The sequence below is a fragment of the Phocoena phocoena genome, chromosome 10, assembly GCF_963924675.1.
Source record: "Phocoena phocoena chromosome 10, mPhoPho1.1, whole genome shotgun sequence".
In the NCBI taxonomy this organism is placed as follows: domain Eukaryota; kingdom Metazoa; phylum Chordata; class Mammalia; order Artiodactyla; family Phocoenidae; genus Phocoena; species Phocoena phocoena.
Genome location: NC_089228.1, coordinates 103895013 through 103916968, shown reverse-complemented (window position 1 = coordinate 103916968; position 21956 = coordinate 103895013).

Genomic DNA, 21956 nt, shown 5'->3' with positions numbered 1-21956 from the left:
CTTTTCTGTTGGATTGTTTGTCTTCTTACAGATTTGCTGAAGCTTTTTATGTATTGTATGTATCCAGTATGTATCCAACATGATGGATAGTAACACTGTTATTTTATATCTTACAAATATTACTCCCTTTAAGTTGCTTTTCATTTCCCTTTCTTTCTAGTACTTACTTAGAATGACATTCCCCACAGCAAGATTGTAGAATTGTTACCTATTTTTTTCTGTATTTTTATGTAAAATGTAATAAAATATGCTTTGTTCTCAAATGATAGCCATTATCTCAAAGCCATTTACTGATTATTCTACTTGTCTTCTTTGTATCTTAAATTACAGTTTACATATGAATCATACTGGAATCTCATTTGTTTCAATTGATTTAATTATCTATTCCTTTTTCAATACCAAACTCTTTTAATATACCTTTATTAAAAACATATTTGTTATATCATTTTCCTCTTTATGTCTTCTTTTTCAGAATTTCTTTTCTACTTCTGTATTTTTCTCTTCTTGAAAAATATCAGAATCATCTTGTCAAATTCTTTCCACTGGGATTTTTAGAGGGGAATAACATTAAACATACAGGTTAATATAAAATAATTATGGGACTTTCCTGGTGGAGCAGTGGTTAAGACTCCACACTCCCAATGCAGGGAGCCCCATCTTGATCCCTGGTATGGGAACTAGATCCCACATGCATGCCACAACTAAGAGTTTGCATGCCACAACTAAGGAGCCCACAAGCCACAACTAAGGAGCCCACAAGCCACAACTAAGGAGCCCGACTGCCGCAACTGAGACCCGACGCAACCAAATAAATAAATAAATAAACATTTAAAAAATTATGTTTTTATAGAATTGTTTTCCACCCTTTAATTTAGGACTTTAAAGTTTTATAGTTTTTTGTCACGTAGCTCAAGCACTTTTCTTATTAGATTCATGCCAAGGTTAGTTGGTGTCTGAGAGTTGCTTGGTGGTGTGGGGACACCCTCCACACGTTGGACACAGTGACCAGAACCCTTAGTTGGTGTCAGAGAAAAGGGGTTTGCTAGAGTGGCCCTGCCTCACACAAACATGTGGTTTGTTAAGAGAAAGGATAAAGGGTGAGGGATGAAGGACGTTTGACCCCTGGAATGGCTACCTGGTCACACATGGTATGAAGCTGCCATCAGTTACTAATCCAGTGAGTAAGTGGGTTCCCTGAGCTCTGGGAACTGCTCTAGCAAATTAGTGAAACCCACAGAGAGAATGTCAGTGTCCAATCTGTAGCCAGTCGGTCAGAAGCACAGGTAAAAACCTGGGCTTGTGCTTGGTGTCTGAAGCGGAGGGCAGTCTCGTGGGTCTGAGCCCCGACCTGTGGGATCTGATGCCGTCTCCAGGTGGATAGTGTCAGAGTTGAGTTGAATTGTAGGACACCCAGCTGCTCCTTGGTGGTGTGGGAGCTTCCCCCCACAACCACACATTGGAATTGGGTCCAAAACCTTATAATGTGTTATCTAAGAATGGTTAATGCAACTTGTAAAAAGCTGTTGCCTGTCTTTTTAAAAATCCCTGGAAAATAATTTCACATAAAGGGCTAATTCACAGAGTTGCAAAGGGCATTGAGAATAAATAGAAGGAAAAGTTATAAAGCGTTTACTCACAATAACACGCATTCCACTCTGCTATGCTGGGAATTCCATTTATATAAGCAAAGTTTATATGAACTTCTTTGGGATACAGCAAAAACCTTTGATTGTATTTAGAAAAAAGAAGAAGAAAACACCATGAAATAGCAAAAAGGAAAGAGAGGATTCAAAGATTCAAAGTGAATGGAAACTCTTGGCCAACTAAAAAATTTCACACACACACACACACACACCCAACTCTTTCTCTGCCTCCTGATGCAAAGCTCTAAGGCATGTAAACACTAGAAATTAGTGTTTCGTGCAAAAGCCTTCTCAGAGTATATAAAATCAGAACAGAGTTCTTAGTGAATTAAGAAACTATTGAGAGAGCCCAGCACCTTTGCAGTTACTAGCTCCTCAAAAGCAGGACGGTGTGTTTTATTTCTTTCAACCTGCCCAGAGCACATTGGAAAGATATTCGATAAATGCTAACTGAATTGAATCTTGATGAGAAGCAGACGACGCCGTTCTTTGAACTATTAGTTCTATTTTATGGGGCTAGCTTAAAAATTAATCCATGTAGATGGTGACATTAAGGTCAAGAATATTCTCCTTCCTCTTCCTCACTCGATTTGTGATGCCTTCGCAGCTTATTGTGTTCACTGTTCTTCCCTAAAATACTGAGACTGGTTATCCAAATTATCATAAAAAATTACAAACAAAATTTCAAAATTACAAAGTGCTCCTCTTAAAAGTTTTAAAAAGTCATTTCATCAAGAGCAAAGACTTCAGTGTTCTCTTCAAGTCCAATAAAGGGCTTTGAGAAAAATACTGAGCAGTTTTCTTTGCTAAGGTCCAAGAAAGACAAAAGGGACCTAAAGTGAGACTCAGCTTGAACATTTTACTTATTCAACCTTCATCAGAAAATATTTCTAAGTGCCGACTGCATACGAGGCGATGTGACAACGAATTGTTCACACTGTGTTATCTGGGAAGTAGTATAATGGGAATCATTACAGATCTTTGATCTGCAGCAGCAAGATAGCTCTCTGTCTTGGAGGGCTAACTGGAAAATAGCACATGGAAGTAGGTAAAACTCAAGGTGCCTCTGTCACTCTAACTCTCACTCCATGTTTATCATAAACCAAGAGGGAAAAATCTCAGACATTCTGACTCAGGAGGTGTTAACAGATCACAGTCTGATAGGGTGAAACAAGCTTTGGGCCACGCTCTGTTACCTGAACTTCCAGTAATGAAATTAAGTGAAATGAAACTAAGCATTAGTGAATAACTTAATTCGGTTCAGTGAATCAGCTATTACAGTTACTCCAAAATCATAATGAACCAAATGGCGAAATTTTTCTGTCACTTGGAAACCCGGGATGCACAAAACTAGATCGAGTGTGTTGCATTCTTAAGCAACACTGAAGTCTGGATGAAAGACATTGCTAGACCCACTGGCTTCCCTAAGGATCTCTAGATGTTTAGACTTTCAGATCCACCGTGTGGACCACCAGGGCAGACCTGGAGGACCATATTCTCAGGAATGAATCTAGGAGTTATACTAGGTAGGTGTAAATGGTTCCTTATCCTTTTTGCTACTCTGAATTTAATCTGGAATGACAGAATTAGGATCTAAAAGCAAACAGGCAAAATGGCATCCAAAGGTTAAACAGGGATTGAACCTAACAAGGCAAGTTTGAAATGCGATTGGAGAAGAAAGCTGAAAATAGGCAGAGGTGGGCCTTATTCGCCCCTATAAGGAGCCAGACGGTTACTGGCACTTTGGGAGGGTACAGTTCATTATTAGGGCATTTAGGTTAGGGTTTTCAATGACAGTGTTAGGGATGAAGGCCGCAGGGGGCCCGATCAGCTTGTGGACCTTCCTCTGATTGGCTGGTGGAGGGGTAACAGGGTGATGTCTCAGGAATCTCAGTCATCAGCCTTCTGGTTCCAACCAGTCTGGGGTCTAGATGCTCGTGGTCAGCATGTGGTCACCATCCTCCACCAGGTGGGAATGGTGGGAGGGTCTTAGTTTCTAAAGAACAACCCAAGATCTGCGTCAGATTATTATCTCTATCCCTTCAGGAGGCACTAGGGGTCCTGTGACTCTACTGTTCCATTCACTACTGGAGTCTGCTCTTTGGAACTGGGGAACGCCTAGGATATGAAAGCCTTTCTTCTACAAGCAAGAAACAGGGGGACATAGAGGGGCATTTGTACCCAGGAAGGCCCCTCAGTGTCCTGCTTGGTTTCAAGCCAAGTTCAATTGTTCTCTTTAAAATTTTTAATCAGATTTTATTTGGGAATTTTAAACAGATTCAATATTTAACATTTTCCTGAATACTTATCATTTTATTTTTCTTTTAATCATCCAATGCAGAGAAAACGCAGTGGTGTTTTCACCAGGTCCATCCGGATGCCGTCTCCTCGTCACCTGCAGGTGACCCGTGTGTCGATGACTATGCTACTTTCCACGACCACCGACCGGGACGTGAAAGGGCTGAGGAGCACAGATTTCCTTTGGTTGTTAGATGGAAACTTGACTGACGCATTCCGCTCCCAACCCTTCCATAAGGCAGGCCCCAACTCTATGCTGGAGATGCAACATGTGGATGTCTTCCGCTCATGTATTTTTCAAGGGTTGATGGTTATTTTTGCCTGCAGACCCTCTACCCCTGCCCTCCTGGTCACTTCCCCCGTGACTGAGCTGCCTCACCCCAGGGCCCCTCCCTGGGACAGCCTGAAGCAATGGGGTTTTGTATGAACCTCACTGTGGACGTGATCCCTGCGCAGCTGCTGACCTGCTCTTCTTCCAGCCCTGAAAGCAAGGGCCCAGGTTTCCGAGAACCTGCAGCTGTTGGGAAAATTAACTCCTCTTTTCCATGGTGCACACATGCCCTTACTGTGCCAGGAGTGGTAAAAAACTAATTCCCCTAATTCTCCTCTTTGGCTAGGAATTTTCTCTTTCCTTTCCCACTGCGTCTCAGAAGGGAGGGGAGGTGGCAATGAATTTGCTTGTGTATTTATCACCAGTTGCAAGGCTGAACTCTGTGTAAAGAACCGTTCATCTGGCAGGACGACTACACATTAGGATCACCTGGAGAGCTTTAAAAACTTACCAATGCCTGGGCCAAACCCCAGACAAATGGGACTGGAATCGCTGAGGGTGGAGTCCGGGCATCGGGAGATTTTAACAGCTCTCCTGGTGTTTCTAGTTTTCAGCCAAGGTTGAGATCCCCTGCTCTTAGCTCTACATTTGAAACTGGAAAATTAGTCTTTAGTTGACAAGAACTAACTTAGAAAGATCTAAATTTTAATCTCCATATCAGTGGCGTAAGATTACACTTTAGAATCCTCGTCAAAAATGTTTAGGGAGGGGCTTCCCTGGTGGCGTAGTGGTTGAGAGTCCACCTGCCGATGCAGGGGACACGGGTTCGTGCCCCGGTCCAGGAAGATCCCACATGCTGCGGAGCAGCTGGACCCGTGAGCCATGGCCGCTGAGCCTGCGCGTCCGGAGCCTGTGCTCTGAAACAGGAGAGGCCACAACAGTGAGAGGCCTGCGTACTGAAAAAAAAAAAAAGTTTAGAGAATTCCCCATCTTGAGCACCGTGTCTTTTTTTTTTAATTAATTACTTAATTAATATTTATTTTTTGGCTGTGTTGGGTCTCCATTGCTGCGTGCGGGCTTTCTCTAGTTGCGGCGAGTGGGGGCTACTCTTCGCTGCAGTGCGCGGGCTTCTCATTGCGGTGGCTTCTCTTGTTGCAGAGCACGGGCTCTAGGTGCACAGGCTTCAGTAGTTGCAGCTCGTGGGCTCTAGAGTGCAGGCTCAGTAGTTGTGGCACATGGGCTTAGTTACTCTGTGGCACGTGGGATCTTCCCGGACCAGGGCTCAAACCCGTGTCCCCTGCATTGGCAGGAGGATTCATTAACCACTGCGCCACCAGGGAAGTCCTGACTGTGTCTTTTTCTTGTCTCTAAACCTTGTGGGGGATTTTTGCATGCCTCCCTTACCTTGCAGGCCTAGTCTTCTGAGATAGACACAAGGAGTATAACTAACGTAAGTTAATGCCAGGGCAGTGTCAGACGGGTAAAGACATTCCCTTTTTCAATTCATTCATTCCCTTTTCCAATTTCACTCATTCCCCTTTCAAATTTGTTATCAGTTTATTCCACGAATATCAAATTATGTGCAAGGAAGTATTCTCATCTAGTGTGGGATAAAAAAGATCCCTGGGACACTTCTGTGGTCTTCAAGGGTGTGCTTTTGGTCCAGCTTTCTACAACTAGCTGAACCCACAGCAGTGTGTGATGGGTTGAGTGAGGTTCAACAGTTTTCTATTTTAGGAGTGGTGGAGTGAAGCCCAAACCAAGCTGGGGCCACATGGCGGAGGGTCTGTGTTGGGAGCCCGCTCTTCACAGGCCATGGGGAAATTATGAAATGGGGTGGGTGGTGTGGTGTCCTGACGACAAGGTGGCACTTCAGGAGACTATTTTAGCTTCTGGATGAGCAGTGAATTGTAACAGGAAAAAAGTAATTCTAGGTGAAGCAGGGATACTAATTAGAAGGCTACTTGATAGTCCAGGTTGACATGAATTAATAATGGCCTGACAAAACTCATCTATGGTGCAGGAAAATCAGAACTGTGGTTGCTTTGGGGGAAAAACTGGGGAATGACTGGAAAGGGTATGAAGAAACTTTTGAGGGTGGTGGTAATATTTTACATATTGATAGGGATTGGGTTAAAAGGGTATACTCATTTGTAAAAATCAGTGAATGTACATATAAGGTTATCGCACAAGAAAAACTGTCAACAAATAGAGAAATGTAGTTCCTGACACACACTATTTAGAGGAAGTGTGCTAATGTCTGTAATTTCTTTTGAAATGTCTCAAAAAATAAGATGGATTGATGGATGGAAAGGTATGTAATAAAGCAAGCGTGCAGTAACACGTTCACAGGAGAACCTAGATGGTGGGTATGGATGTCTGCTATAAAATTCTTTCAACTTTGCTATCTGTTCAACATTTTTCATAATAAAATGTGGGAGAAAAAAGGGTCTGAAGCAGAGAACGGGGGCCAGCGTTACTTTAGAATTTGACGTGACAAACTTGACGTCCCACGAGCTTAGTCAGGACACCAAGCGGGTAAACGCACGACTTACTCACAGGAAGCACTTCCTGAGCCCAATCAAGTGCCCAGATCCGTGGTAAGTGTTTTACATAGTGTGTTTCCCATAGCGTGTTTCTCATCCTCACAACAACTCATGTGGAAAAGAAGTCACCTTCATTTACAGGTGAGAAAACAAAAGCTCAGACTGGTTAGCAGCCAAAGGAACAGGGAAGCCAGGAGAAGTTGGAGGAGGAAGATGACACGTCTGAGAGGAAGGAAGGACATTAAGGGTGTTCTGTCACCAACTCTTTCCAGTCGGGTCCCAACAAGTTCCTCCTGCCCTGTGTCACTTGAGCCAATAGAACGAGAGACAGAGACGCAGTTCGGCTCAGAACAAAGGGAAGACCTGTTCTCTCAACAGACAACCCACCAGGCGGTGCGGGCTCCGCCCTACAGCACGTGATCTGCCGCGGCGGGGCGGGGCTGCTTTATAGCGTCTCGGCAGGGGGCGGGGCTCTCGCGGGGCGGGGCTCTCGCGGGGCGGGGCAGGTCTCTGCACACGGCCCGCCGCCGCCGCCATCTTGAATCGCGGGGGCCCAGGCGGCGCTTCCGACCCCGGCCAGAGCTGAGGTGGGCGCTGCGCCCTTTTCCACCAGCACCCCTGGCCTGACGGGTCGGGGGGGGTGAGGCTTCTGTACCGGACCCCTGTGAGCCAGTGAAGCTGCACTGAGCACAGAGGAAAAGTAAAAAGCTTAGACTATTACCCACACTCTATTTTTATTTCCGGGGAACTGTTAATGGGCTTCGCTGGCGACAGAACTGTCTAGGAGGAAGTTGGACGTGTGTGGCTCTTGGTCCGGGAGAGGCTGGAGATGTGGGTTGGGCGATGGCGCAGACTCAAGGCCTCCTGCGGCAGAGTCGAGAGCAGGGGGGCGAGTGACCTGTGAGGAGGGGCGGGGGAAGGAGGACGCCCGGGGCCGACGGGGAGGACGGGAGGAGCCCCCCCAAACCCGGAGGGAGCCCCCCGCCCCATCCGAGCGCGGGGACGGATCCCGTGGGGCCGGGGGCTCCGGGTGGCGCTTTGTCCCCCATCCCTCGTGACTCACCCTTGGGCGTTGTGACCTGCCTGCGGTTCAGGCTGTGATTTGTCGCTCAGCGCAGTGTCCTCTCATTCTTCTGATTCGTTTTTCTTCTCCAGCTCCATTTCCCAGTAATTTGGGTTCCACCTGTTAGGACTCCCAAATGGACACCAGGGATCTTCACTTAGTAACCCAGAGTAGTCACGTCCTCAGCCCCCGTTCATGACTCTGTGACCGTCCCTGGGCTGCCTGCACGCCTGCGTGATCCGGCCATGGTGCCACCACTGCTGCAGTGTCCTGGGCAAATTGCAGTGACACTGCTCATCGTTCAGCTGGTCACAGGCAGTTGTATTTTGACCATTGTCCTCTTGAATTCTGTTTCAGCCCCACACAATTTAATGTCCAGAAGAAGTGGAGTATTGTCACAAGCTGAGGAATGAGGTTTGAAGGTGGTGGTCAGCAGGCTGAGCTGATTCAGAGGAGAAGTAAAGGGATAGAACTAAGGTAAGACCTTGGAAGATGGCCTTCATTTGTTGTCTGACTTACTCAGTGTAAGACCTTCTAATTTAAATGTCCACAAATTTTCTACTATCAATTTTTAACAGTCTATCAGAGAAACAAAGTATATACAAATGAAATTTTACATTAATGAATTTTAACTGAGGCATAATTGACATATCACATGGTATTAGTTTTGGGCCTACAATCTAATGATTTGGTCTATGTATGTATTGCAAGTTGATCTTTCACCACACATAGTTACATTTTTCTTGTGATGAAAACTGAACATATTTGCACTCTTAGCAACTTTCAAAGAGACACTACAGTATTATTAACTACAGTCACCATGCTGTGCATCACATCCCCGGCACTTACTTATAACTGGAAGTTTGTACCTTTTGACCCCCTTCACTCATCTCGTGCATCCCCAGCCCCACCTCCAGCAGTCATCAATCTCTTCTCCGTATCCTTGAGCTCAATTTTTTAAAAGTTGAAGTATTGTTGATTTATAATATTATCTTAGTTTCAGGTATACAGCATTGTGATTCAGTATTTTTACGGATTATACTCCATTAAAAGTTAATACAAAACAATGTCTGTATTCCCCTGTGCTGTACAACATACCCTTGTTGCTTATCGAGTTTATAGATAGTAGTTTGTATCTCTTAGTCCCATATCCCTAATTTGCCCCTCCCCCTTCTCTCTCTCTTTGGAAACCACTAGTTTGTTTTCTATGTCTGTGAGTCTGTTTCTGTTTTGCATATACATTCATTGGTATTATTTTTTAGATCCCACGTGTAAGTGATATCACACAGGAGTTGTCTCTCTCTGACTTATAATATTCTCTAGGTCCATTCATGTTGCTGCAAATGGCAGAATTTCATTCCTTTTTTTAATGGCTGAGTAATATTTCATTGTATATATACCACGTCTTCTTTATCCATTCATCTGTTGATGGGCACTTGGGTTGCTTCCATATCTTGGCTATTGTAAATAGTGTTGTTATGAACATTGGGATGCATGTATCTTTTCGAATTAGTGTTTTCATTTATTCTGGATATACACCCAGAAGTGGAATTTCTTGATCATGTGGTGGTTATATTTTTAGTTTTTGGAGGAATCTCCATACTGTTTTACATAGTGGCTGTACCAGTTTGCACCCTCCAAGGCCGCTGGACCCTGGCCTGCCCCCTCTCGGGTTCAATTTTTAAAAAGATTTCACATATAAGTGAGATTATTAAGTATTTGTCTTTCTCTCTCTGATTTAATCTTAGCATAATGCCCTCAAGGTCCATCCATGTTGTCACAAATTGCAGGATTTCCTTGGTTTTTTTATGGCTAAATAACATTTCATGGTGTGTGTGTGTGTGTGTTTGTGTGTGTGTGTGTATTCCACATTTTTTTATCCATTCATCTGTTGATGAACACAGGTTGTTTTCATGTGTTGTAAATAATGCTGCAGTGAATATGGGAGTGCAGATTTTTTTGTTTTACATCTTTATTAGAGTATAATTGCTTTACAATGGTGTGTTAGTTTCTGCTTTATAACAAAGTGAATCAGTTATACATATACATATGTCCCCATATCTCTTCCCTCTTGCGTCTCCCTCCCTCCCACCCTCCCTATCCCACCCCTCTAGGTGGTCACAGAGCACCGAGCTGATCTCCCTGTGCTATGCGGCTGCTTCCCACTAGCTATCTACCTTACGTTTGGTAGTGTATATATGTCCATGCCTCTCTCTCGCTTTGTCACAGCTTACCCTTCCCCCTTCCCATATCCTCAAGTCCATTCTGTAGTAGGTCTGTGTTTTTATTCCTGTCTTACCCCTAGGTTCTTCATGACATTTTTTTTTCTTAAACTCCGTATATGTGTGTTAGCATACGGTATTTGTCTTTCTCTTTCTGACCTACTTCACTCTGTAAGACAGACTCTAGGTCTATCCACCTCATTACAAATAGCTCAATTTCGTTTCTTTTTATGGCTGAGTAATATTCCATAGATTTCTTTTTAAGTTAGTGATTTTGTTTCTTTTGGATAAATACCCAGAAGTGCAAATCATATGGTAGTTCTGTTTTTAATTTTGGGGGGAACCTCCCTAATGTTTTCCACAGTGGCTGTACCCGTTTACATTCCCACCAGTGGTGCACAAGGGTTCCCTTTTCTCCACATTCTCACCAACACTTGTTATTTCTTGTATTTTTGATAATAGGTATGAGGTGATATCTCATTGTGGTTTTGAGTTGCATTTCCCTGATGATTAGTGATAGTAAGCATCTTTTCATGTACCTGTTTGCCGCTTTTATATCTTGTATACACGTTATTTTAAAACAAATTATGTAATGAGAAGGAAATTATTAGAGGTTTCAAGAGTGTTGTTTCTATAAAGCAGTGAGGGCAATTGCCACATTTCAGTGGAGGAGGAAATACTGGATGATGAGGAAACTGAAGTAATTAATGTAGAGTTGGAGACCATTTCTCAGGGCTGAGAAGAGAAGTATTAGAGTTCAGGCCTCTACGGTCCCTCAGTTGGAACACCTGGAGGCTATGACTAGAGTGAGGGTTGACCTAGAAGTAGACTGAGCCTGTAGTGACCTCAGTTCCTATTTGGAACTGAGTATTAATTGCCCACTTTATTGACCAGCAAAGGAAAGAGTAAATCTTCCTTGAAGGAAGATAACATCTAGAGCCTCTAAATATTTTTATAAATGATGTCCAACAGTCAATAAAAAATTACTAGGCATGGCATATTTTATGATTGAAAAACAAGAGAAGATAAAAAGGACAATAAAAAAGGTCCCAAGGAAACCCAGATATTAGAATTATTGGAAAAGGAATTTAAGATAGCTATGATTAATATATCAAGACACTAGAGAAAAAAATGGAGGATTTGACCAGGAAATTTGAATTCATAAAAAAGAAGCAAATAAAAATGCTAGACCTGAAAAATACAATAACTGCAATTAAGAATTCAATAAATGGGTTTAAAAGAAGTTTAGCTACACAAGACCAAAATATTAGTAAAGTAGACGAAATATCAATACAAAATATGCAGACTGAAGTATAGTGAGTAAAAAGGGTGGATAATAGAGAAAAGAGTGTACATTGACCCTTGAACAACATGGGGGTTAGTGATGCCACCTCCCGCACAGTTGAAAGTCTGTGTATAACTTTATAGTTGGTCCTCCATGTCTGTGATTCCTGATTTGTGGATTCAGCCAACCCTGGATCGTGTGGTACTGTAGTATTTATTGAAAAAATTTTCATGTAAGTGGACCCGCACAGTATAGACCCACGTTGTTCAGGGTCAACTGTATTATGTATTCTTGCAACTGAAGTATCCAAAAGAGAAAAGTACAAGATTGGGTCAGAAACAATATTTTAATAAATAATGGCTGCAAATTATCTGAAAATGATAAAAGACAACCAAGAAACCTGAGAATCAAGCCTAAAAACCCAAAGCAGGACAAAGTTTTTTAAAGTACAAAGAACCACATTATAGTCAAACTATTCAACCCAAAGACCAAGTGAAAAAGCTTTAAAGCAGCTAAATAAAACAGGCACTACACCTGCGAGGGCAACGGAAGACTAATAACTGACTTCTCAACGGAAATGACGCACGCCGAAAGGCTCGTGGAATAACAGTTTAAAAGTGCTGAAGGAAGATAATTGCCAGTCTGGAACTCTACACTAAACAGAAATATTTTTCAAAAATGAAGGCAAATTTAAGGCATTTTCAGACAAACAAAACTGAAAAGATTCATCACTAAAAGACATGCACTAAAAGAAATACTAAAGGAAATTCTGCAGAAAGAAGAAAAATGGTCCCATACAGAAGCATGGACTCACAGGACAGTAATTAAAGAAAACGAAAAAGGGTAATATGAGGGAAAATATAAGTATTGACCATATAAAGCAATAATTTAGTGCCTTATGAGGATTAAAATGAATGCACAATTAAAAGGACAAATAAATAAAGAGCAGAGGTTTATAAAACAAAAACCAAATATCCAATAGAGAAAATAAACAAAACAAAAAGTGTCTTATTTGAAAAGAATAATAAAATTGATAGAGCCTTCATGAAAAGAAGGCAAAGGCACAGATTGCTAATATGAAGGGGAAAAAATGAGACAACCCTGAAGTGCTACAGATACTGAAAAGATAACAGGGAATATAGTGAATGATTAGATGCTCTTTAAAGTTTTGGCAAAGTTCAGAAATCCATAGGAAAACATAGCTTACAAAAACAGATGCAAGGGGCTTCCCTGGTGGAGCAAGTGGTTGAGAGTCCGCCTGCCGATGCAGGGGACACGGGTTCGTGCCCCAGTCCGGGAAGATCCCACATGCCGCGGAGCAGCTGGGCCCGTGAGCCATGGCCGCTGAGCCTGTGCGTCCGGAGCCTGTGCTCCGCAACAGGAGAGGCCGCAACAGTGAGAGGCCCGTGTACCACAAAAAAAAAAAAAAAAACAGATGCAAGGAGAAATAAAAATTCATATATCTATTCTAAAATCTGAATCTTTAACTAAAAACGTCCACAAAAAAATCCCATCAGACTCAGTGGTTTCACTGGTGAATTCTTCTAATCATTTAATGAAGAAACAACAGCAGTCTTCTACAGATTGCCTCAGAGGGAAAACTTCTCAACTCTTCTGTAAGGCCAGCATAATCTTAATTCCAGAACATACAAGAAAGGAAAATTATAAGCCAAATTCTAGAAAAAAATCCTTAAAAAACTTGCAGATAGACTAAAACAACATAAACAAGTGGGGTTGTCAGGAATGCAAGGTTAGTTTACCACTTGAAAAATCAGTCAACATAAAATTGCCACATTAACAAAGAAAAGGTGAAAGGAATATTCACTCAACAAGATGTACTTATAAAATGCAAAAGACTTCACAGAAAAACTATTAGAATTCATAAGTAAATTTAACAAGTTCATTAAATGAGGTCAACATACAAAAATGTATTTTTAATATTAGCAACAAACTAAAAGAAAAATGTAATTTAAGAGATGATGGTTTACAGTAACTTTAAAAAATCCAATCAGCTTATACAGAAATAGTCCACCCAGTTCTAATATATATATATGAAAATGAGTGGGCCAGTATAGCAAAGGTTTTCTTTAAGAGCACAGTTGGTGAATATTATTGCTACATATTAAGACTTAAAGTGATAGTAATTAAGACAGTATTGGTACAAGGATAGACAAATGGACTGATAGAACAGAATACAAAGTCCGGAAACAGACTACCCTGACTTATTATAAAGATGATACTACAGTATAATGGGGTGGGGATGGTCTTTTCATAAATGCTGCTGTATGGACTAGATACCCACAAGTGAAATAAATGTGTCTGGAACCCTTCTTCATGTCCTACACAAAAATCAATTCAGGAAAGACTGTAGGTCTAAATGTAAAAAATTAAGGTAACAACGCTTCCCCCCTCCATATGTTATGGAGACCTAATTGACATACATCACTGTGCGTTTCTGGTGTAAAGCATGAAGGTTGACTTACACACATCATGAAATGATTTCCACAATAAGCTTAGCGAACATCCATCATCTCAGGTAGACACAATAAGAAGAAATGGAAAAGAAAAAGAAAAAAAATTGTTCTTGTATTGAGAACTCTTAGGATTTATTTTCTTAATTTTCATATGTAACGTACAGCAGTGTTAACTAGTCATCCTGTTGTACATTACGTCTCTAGTACACATCTATTTTTAAAATTAATTCATTAATTTATTTTTGGCTCTGTTGGGTCTTCGTTGCTGCGCGCGGGCTTTTTCTAGTTGAGGCGAGCGGGGGCTACTCTTTGCTGTCATGTGCGGGCTTTTCATCGCGGTGGCTTTTCTTGTTGCGGAGCACGGGCTCTAGGTGCGCGGGCTTCAGCAGTTGTGGCAGACGGGCTGTAGAGTGCAGGCTCAGTAGTGGTGCATGGGCTTAGTTGCTCCACGGCATGTGGGATCTTCCCAGACCAGGGATCGAACCCGTGTCCCCTGCACCGGCAGGAGGATTCTTAACCACTGCGCCACCAGGGAAGTCCCCATATCTATCTTATAACTCTGAGTTTGTACCTTTGACCATCTTACTCAGATTCCTTCTCTACCCCCACCCCATGGTTACCACAAATCTGATCTCTTTTTCTGTGAGTTTTGTTTTGTTTGTTTGTTTTTTTAAGATTCCACATAAAAGTGAGATCATACAGTATATGTCTTTGTCTGACTTAATTTCACTTAGCATAATGCTTCAAGGTCCATCCGTGTTGTCACAAATGGCAGGGTTTCCTTGGGTTTTTTTTAATGGCTGAATAATATTCCATTGCAAGTATTTCCACAGCTTCTTTATCCATTCATCCATTGATGGACACTGAGGTTGTTTCCATGTTTTGGTTATTGTAAATGTGCTGCTATGAACATGGGGGTGCAGATATCTTCTCGAGTTAGTGTTTTTGTTTTCTAACAAAGCTTTTAGAAGAAAGCATAAGAATATCTTCATGACCCTGAATTTGGCAAAGACTTCATAAAAAGCACTAACCATAGTGGGAAAAAGTGATAAATTGGGCTTATTAAAATTAAGGGCTGCAGTTCTTCAAAAGATAAAACTATAAGAGTGAAAGGCCAGCCACAGACTTAAGGTAGATATTTGCAGAGTATGTACCTGGCAAAGGACTTGTAACCTATTAGAGATATTAAGATTCATAAAATCAATAGGGGAAAAACAGGCAATGTAATAAGACGTCCAAATGGAAGCTGAGGGCAAAGCTGGCTCAGGAAGCTGTTGAAATAAATTTCTAGGCAGGAGATGGAGCCGCTTCTGCCTTGGGTGCCCCATCAACCATCTGAAACATAGTTAACTTTTGTGTTCCTTCCTCTTAACCAGAAACCAGGGTATCTAGTCAGCCAGTCCCCAAATGCCAAGCCATCTCTGGGCCTTCTCACCCCAAACAGGGATACTGTGTGGCCTCAGCCAATCAGCTGTTTTCTGTTTGTTTCTTCTTTGATCTTTATTCTTTACCCTATGAGGGGTTCTTGCCTTCTGCCCCATTTTGCAGTTCTCCTAGGCCTGCCAGGAAGTGACCTTCCTTACTTACCTGGTAAGGCGGCCAGGAACCCTGTAAGCAAGGCACCAGGCTGATGTTTCCAAGGGGCTTTAAGGGTTCCATAAAATCAACCTTAGTTCCTTAAAGCTGTCTGGTCATATCTGGGCCTATGCATGTCTCTCTCAAATATGACATACCAGTCAAAGCCTTGGTAGTAGAACCAGTGTTTCCAACTGGGTCCTGTTATAAGGAGAACAGATTCTTATTGACATATGCAAGTAACTATATTGATATGAAAATAGAATCTCACTAAGAGTTTCCAAATTCTGGAGAAATCAGGTAGGGAGAAAAAGATAAAAGTTTTAATTCTGCTTACAAAGCTATAGATTACCAAATTGCTGTAAATCATAGCTTAAGAAGAACAATTTCCTTATATCTGGAAAATAAAAGATTAAAGAACCAGCAACATTTCAGTACAAAAAAGTCATAAAAATGATAATCATCTTCATCAGTTCATGCAGTTCCATGTAACTAATTCTGGTTCTGCTTGAATCCAGTTTTTCTTTTATGTTCTGGAAATTCTTTTCTATAATGTTCCGGAAATCTTACCAGTTCAGTTTGATGATCTTAAAGTTATTAGAAACCTATATTCTGTAGTACTTGTCAGAGTCCTTTCCGTGAATCTCTCTGATGAAGCCCTTTTGCAGAAACACTTTTGCAAAAGCATCAAACAGTAACTGTACATAAGTGATAAAAGAGTTAAAAATGGCATGGTTAAAGATCTGGTTAGAGTTCATTACAATTCAATTGATAAGGAAATTTGGTTATTCCTGTGACATACAACATTTTAAGATAAGTAGAATTATGACTGATAACATTATACGAGAACATCAGAATTTCAGGAATTTTATAGTTTCTAGAAAATTTATATTAAAAAAAGTCACCCTTATACTATGACCTAAGAAAGTTTATCATTATTTATTTTACAATACTTCCCATGTAATTCAATATACCAAGTAAGCTAGTTTAACATCTCTTCCCCTCCCCCCCCCCCTTTTTTTTAAATAAGGCAGGAGAACAAATCCTTTAAGATGTTCCAAGGGCTTTCTGGAAATCTCAAATTAGTTCAAGGGCAAAAAGACTTCATTTAGAATTTGAATTTGGGGAATTTTATCAAAAATATCAAAAAGGTTTGCACACTTGACTAAATAGGATCACAGACTATATGAAACAATAATTATCCATTTAACCAAACTGACAATAAAAGGGTTCAAAGGCAACTGCAGAAGCTTACATAATTATGAGCAAAACCAATCAAAGACCTGATAAAGCACAGAAAATAATTTTGATAAGACACAAAATCTTTGTTTTCTAGGCAGATCACTTAAGAGGTAAAGAAAAACTTTTAATAATCTCTTATCAGGATCAGACCAATAATCTAAAAAAACTTTGTCCTTTTACAGAGAGAGAAACTAATTTTAATTTTGTACCACCTTACTTTTGATATTAAACTCATTTTTTAACTTAAATACATTAATTCCAATCTTAGCCAACTTGACCCACACATAAAATTCCTATCCCAAAATTTCAAAAAATAAGCCTTCTGTAATTTTCTATGTCTATTTTAGTTCTTCATTTTCTTCCTTCTCATTCTGAAATAAGGACAAAATCACTTTTATTTCCTCAACAAAAATGCGTCTCCATTCCTTACACATTTTCTTGCCAAAACCACGTACCCTACTTTTCTTGCATACAGAGATATTTCCCTTATTATTTCTAGTAGTTTTGATTACATATATTAATTAGAATTTTTAACCCTTAGAAACCTTAATTTCTAGTGAAAACTAAGAAGTAAGCAATTGTGTACTGTCTGTTACACCAGCATTCTTTAGATGGACAAATTTATAAATATATTTCATAATTTCTAGAAACATATGCCTTTTCATGCTGTGGGCTTTCAGTGTAGCACAAGACATGTTTACTAATAAACCCATATATCTTTAGTTTCTCTGTAATAAGACAAGAGTAGGTAATTAATGCTTCATGATTTTATCTTATTTGGAAGTGATCTAGATATTTAATTACTATTCATCATTTAATCTAAATTAGCAAAAATTCTAAGGCTTCAAATTACCAAAGAGATTTAGAAAACTATTTTAAAGTACACATACCTTAAAACATAATTACTATTAAAAACTTCACCTAAAAACTCTTATCCCACTTACATTTATCTAAATTATTTGCTCCCAGCAGTTATGTTTAAACTACTCATGAAAACTTCATGAGACATTAGACAGAGTCAGCTATCATCCTAAGCTATTTTTCCTGCAGACAAATTTTTGCAACGGAAATAACGTGAACTTATTTGCCTAACAAACTCAGGTAGACTATAAGTTGTTTATCTGCATTATATTGAATGCTGATAACTTTGAAAACATGTTTAATTAAACCAAACTTAAGCTAGCTTTTATTTATCAAAGATTATTAGGGTTAAGTTGTTTTTTTTGTTGTTATTTTTAAAATTTTATTTTTATTATTTTGGCTGCTTTGGGTCTTTGTTGCTGTGTGTGGGCTTTCTCTAGTTGTGGCGAGCAGGGGCTACTCTTCGTTGCGGTGCGCAGGCTTCTCATTGCGGTGGCTTCTCTTGTTGTGGAGTACGGGCTCTAGGTGTGCGGGCTCAGTAGTTGTAGCGCGTGGGCTTAGTTGCTCTGCGTCATGTGGGATCTTCCCAGAACAGGGCTCAAACCAGCGTCCCCTGCATTGGCAGGCAGATTCTTATCCATTGCGCCACCAGGGAAGTCCCTAGGGTTAAGTTTTTATATTTCTGAAAGTATTTGTAGGTTTGCAAGACAAAGACAGAGCCCCTGAATATTGGCCTCTAGCTGGCTGATCCATTTCCTAATTATTTGTAGGATGGCCTGGGAATTTGCTGGGGAGACGGGGCAGTTTTAAAGAAGAAGAATTTATGTTGGAATTTTATTTTAAGTCTAATTTCTGTTTTTTTATCTTGTTAAGGGAGTCCCTGAAGCTTGCATTATACTACCTTGTATCTACTTTTTATTTTGGTCTTTCCATAGGTGCCAATAAGACAGTTGTTTAGGATGAAAGCTCTGTAAGGTTTTTTTTTTTTTTTTTTGGTACGCGGGCCTCTCACTGTTGTGGCCTCTCCCGTTGCGGAGCATAGCCTCAGGATGCGCAGGCTCAGCGGCCGTGGCTCACGGGCCCAGCTGCTCCGCGCATGTGGGATCTTCCCAGACCGGGGCACGAACCCGTGTCCCCTGCCTCGGCAGGCGGACTGGACTCTCAACCACTGCGCCACCAGGGAAGCCCTCTGTAAGTTGTTTTTTTCAAATATAGAAGTTTTTCCAATTCAAAGACCCATCACTTGGCCATTGACAAATAGGATTTATTCATCTCAATAGTAACTCAAACCAATAAGCCTTTTTATGGCTTAACCAAGAATGAAAGAAGCATCTCACAAGAGAGTACAAAAGACACAGTCCCCACAAGATCTAGAGAGTCTGCTCCCAGAGTTAGCCTAAGAAAGCAAAGCCTTCGTTATCATGGCTGTAAGAGCGGTGTAGTGAAAATGGTGTCTCTGGTCTCTCATGGGAATATGAGAGGCCTCCAGTCATCCCCCTCTAATCTGTGACAGTGGGCAGGTTCTACTCAAATGGGACTTTTCCAGTGCTAGCAAAACAATGAAAGTTGAGATGACAGAAGCCATTTATGGACCCCTTACAACAGACTCCCCTGAGAGCTGGCACAGCTGGACGAAGAAGGGTGCTTGTGACTTTGTTCTTGGAATCCCAGTCTGTTTGAATGGCCACCAGATGCATCACAGTATGTGCACTTTCTGGAATGGCAGAGGCCAGATTGAATATTCTCACTGGTCACAAAGCCAAGGTCTCAGGACATAGAATGACACAAACGGAAAACCTCATCCCATTTTTATGTAGGGGACCCACAGCAAAGTTTGTCTAAACAGACACCAGTCTGGGGAGAACGACGACCGTATCAGTGTGTGAGGCCAGCTTGAACAACAGCCTCATAGGACCTATGCCTGTGTTCTACTCCATGGTTTTCCTCCTTATGACGGATGGCACAAAAGACAAACAATTGCAGTTACCATCTTTGAGAGGAACAGAGTCAGTAGAAAATAAGATACTCAAAGCAAATCTTTACCAGAGTCACTATACCCAAGGAACTAATTTACACAGATATTTTCTCCTGCTGATCTAAATTCGGAAAAAGAAAAGGGCTCTCACCACTCGCGATATTAACATACCGACCCTGCATGCAGAGATCTGGGAGACTGATGTGGTAAGAATTCTCTTCTGCCAGTGCTTGTCTGAGGTCCCTGGATCCCTCAGCTGCAGCAGCCCTGGGGTGAGCAGTGTCCAACCACTGGAGTCTCCTGGCTTTCTTGCCCAAACTGAAGAGGAGGATGCCTTTTCCTTCCTTCTCTTCTGGGTTTCTTGGCTGGTCTAATAATTAAATTGATGTAAGGTAGATTGACAGGAGGAAAACAAATGTAATTCCTACATACGGGAACTCATAGAAATATGAGACTCAAGTCAAAGCAGATCCACAGCAGACTGCTTTCATACCTTTTAGACAAGGAAACAATAACTTTGTGAAGAATTGACAAGTTTGGGCTTTGGGTAGTAAATTAGTGAAGAAGTAACAAGTTTTTCAATACAGCCTTCTCCACTCTAAATTCTCTATTTCTGGCGATAAGGATGACTCACTACCTCCTGGTACAGAGAGGGTACATTTCACAAGGGAGATTTATGTATATTTCAGGGGACCTAGGAGGGTAAGAGTGTCCTTCATGCTTTGGCTGTTTCTAAAGTAACTTTAATTAAAAATAATCAATATACCAAAGTGGCTTATTTTGGGGTGGCCTGCCTTGAGCCCCATCAAGTCCAAATGTTTTCACTTTAAAATAATCTTTATGCAAACTATGGGTGTCCAGTGGGTCCCCACAGTAGGAAGTATGGCTTAGTCACATCTCAGGACCTACCAACTTGAGTTTTTAATAAGGAAAGAAAATGATTTTATTTAATGTCTCTCTAAAATGTAAAATAGGATCTCTTTTCCACAAATAGGTATAATACTCCATTCTTTATTAGCATACATTTTATTACTCTTGAAATTCAGATAAAAACGTTTAACAGCTGGATATCTCATCTCTGCCTGGAATGATGGGGTATGCGTCACAGAAGACGTTGGATTGTCTTTTATATGATTCCTTGTAGCTGACCCATCATCCAGTTGTTGATGGTGGAGAATCAATACTAGATCAGGGACCAGATTTTCCCTAATAATCTAATCATCATCCTGTTTAAAAGTTTTGGCTTTACTTACCAGGGAGTGAACTCTTGGAGATCTCCTCCAGACAGTTGTGAAGTTTGCGGCACTGAGCTCTATCAGTGTTTTACAAAAAATTCTCTTCCTTGAGAACTAATCCTGATGTTTATGAGACAGCATATTGTCCTGGGGCATTTAAAAAATGTTGCTTTCAATTTTACTACTTTAAAAGATATATTGAGTGCCACCGAACCAGAGACCTTTGGAAAGGTCTTATTACGAAAAAAGCCTCAGGGTTGAGTAAGCCTCTTCCAGGAACAAGAAAATTAAAGATGATGAGAATGCAGGAAAAAAGCACACGAGTGTATGTGTGAGCATCAGCCCTGCTGTATTTGTCTCAAGATGGTATCACTGAAACATCTTACTGACATCTGTGCCAAAATACCACAGATCTTTGGTCTTTGAAAATTCAGTTTTAATATCTTCACTCCATTTTTAATGATGTTAGGGCTGTTTAGGAGTTCTTCTACCAACTTTAGATTGGTTTGAAGTGTTACGGCATAAGGCTTGCCATTTTCCGTACCAGAAGTCACTTTATTTGAATACCAGTGTGTTTCTGCTCAAACACTGACAAAGATGATTGGGAAAAAAAAGGGTGTGAAATCTTATTTTATTGCTACCAGAAAATATTAGCCATAAGGTGGAAATGTGAGAAACCTCCCACTTTGCAAGAGGAGTCCAGTGTATCAGGCCTCTTGGCTCCACTGAGATAGGTGATAGATAGTTAGGACTCTGTACCAGTGCAGAGTTACTGTCTCTAGCTAGTTACTGTCATGTCAAGAGAGGCACACTGTTCTTCGTCCTTCCCTCTCCCTCCCGGCTAGAACGTGGACATCATGGCTAGAGGTTGAGCAGCCAGTGTGAGTGACAAGGAGGAAGCACTGTGCTGGGGACTGCAGAACAACAAGGTGGGAGGAGTCTGGCTCCTGACGGTAATGGAGCCGCCAGCCCAGCCCAGGACAGTGTGAGGGGGAAAGGCCAGGTGGCTCTTACCTTGAGGGAGACATTGAAGGGGATCAGAACAGGCCACCCCCAAATATGCCACTTAGGTAAAAGGATTATTTTGAACTGAAAACAATTGAGAAAAAGCAGACCCCGGGAAAGCTTTCTGCCCTCTCCCTGTCTGCTTAAAAGCAGGGTGTAAATTTCCCTTGTGGAGGTGCCTCCCCCCATACCAGGGGGGGAAAACAGTCTTTATCACAGGAGATGGAGGCCACACTGAGATGCGTCTACACAGACAAACCT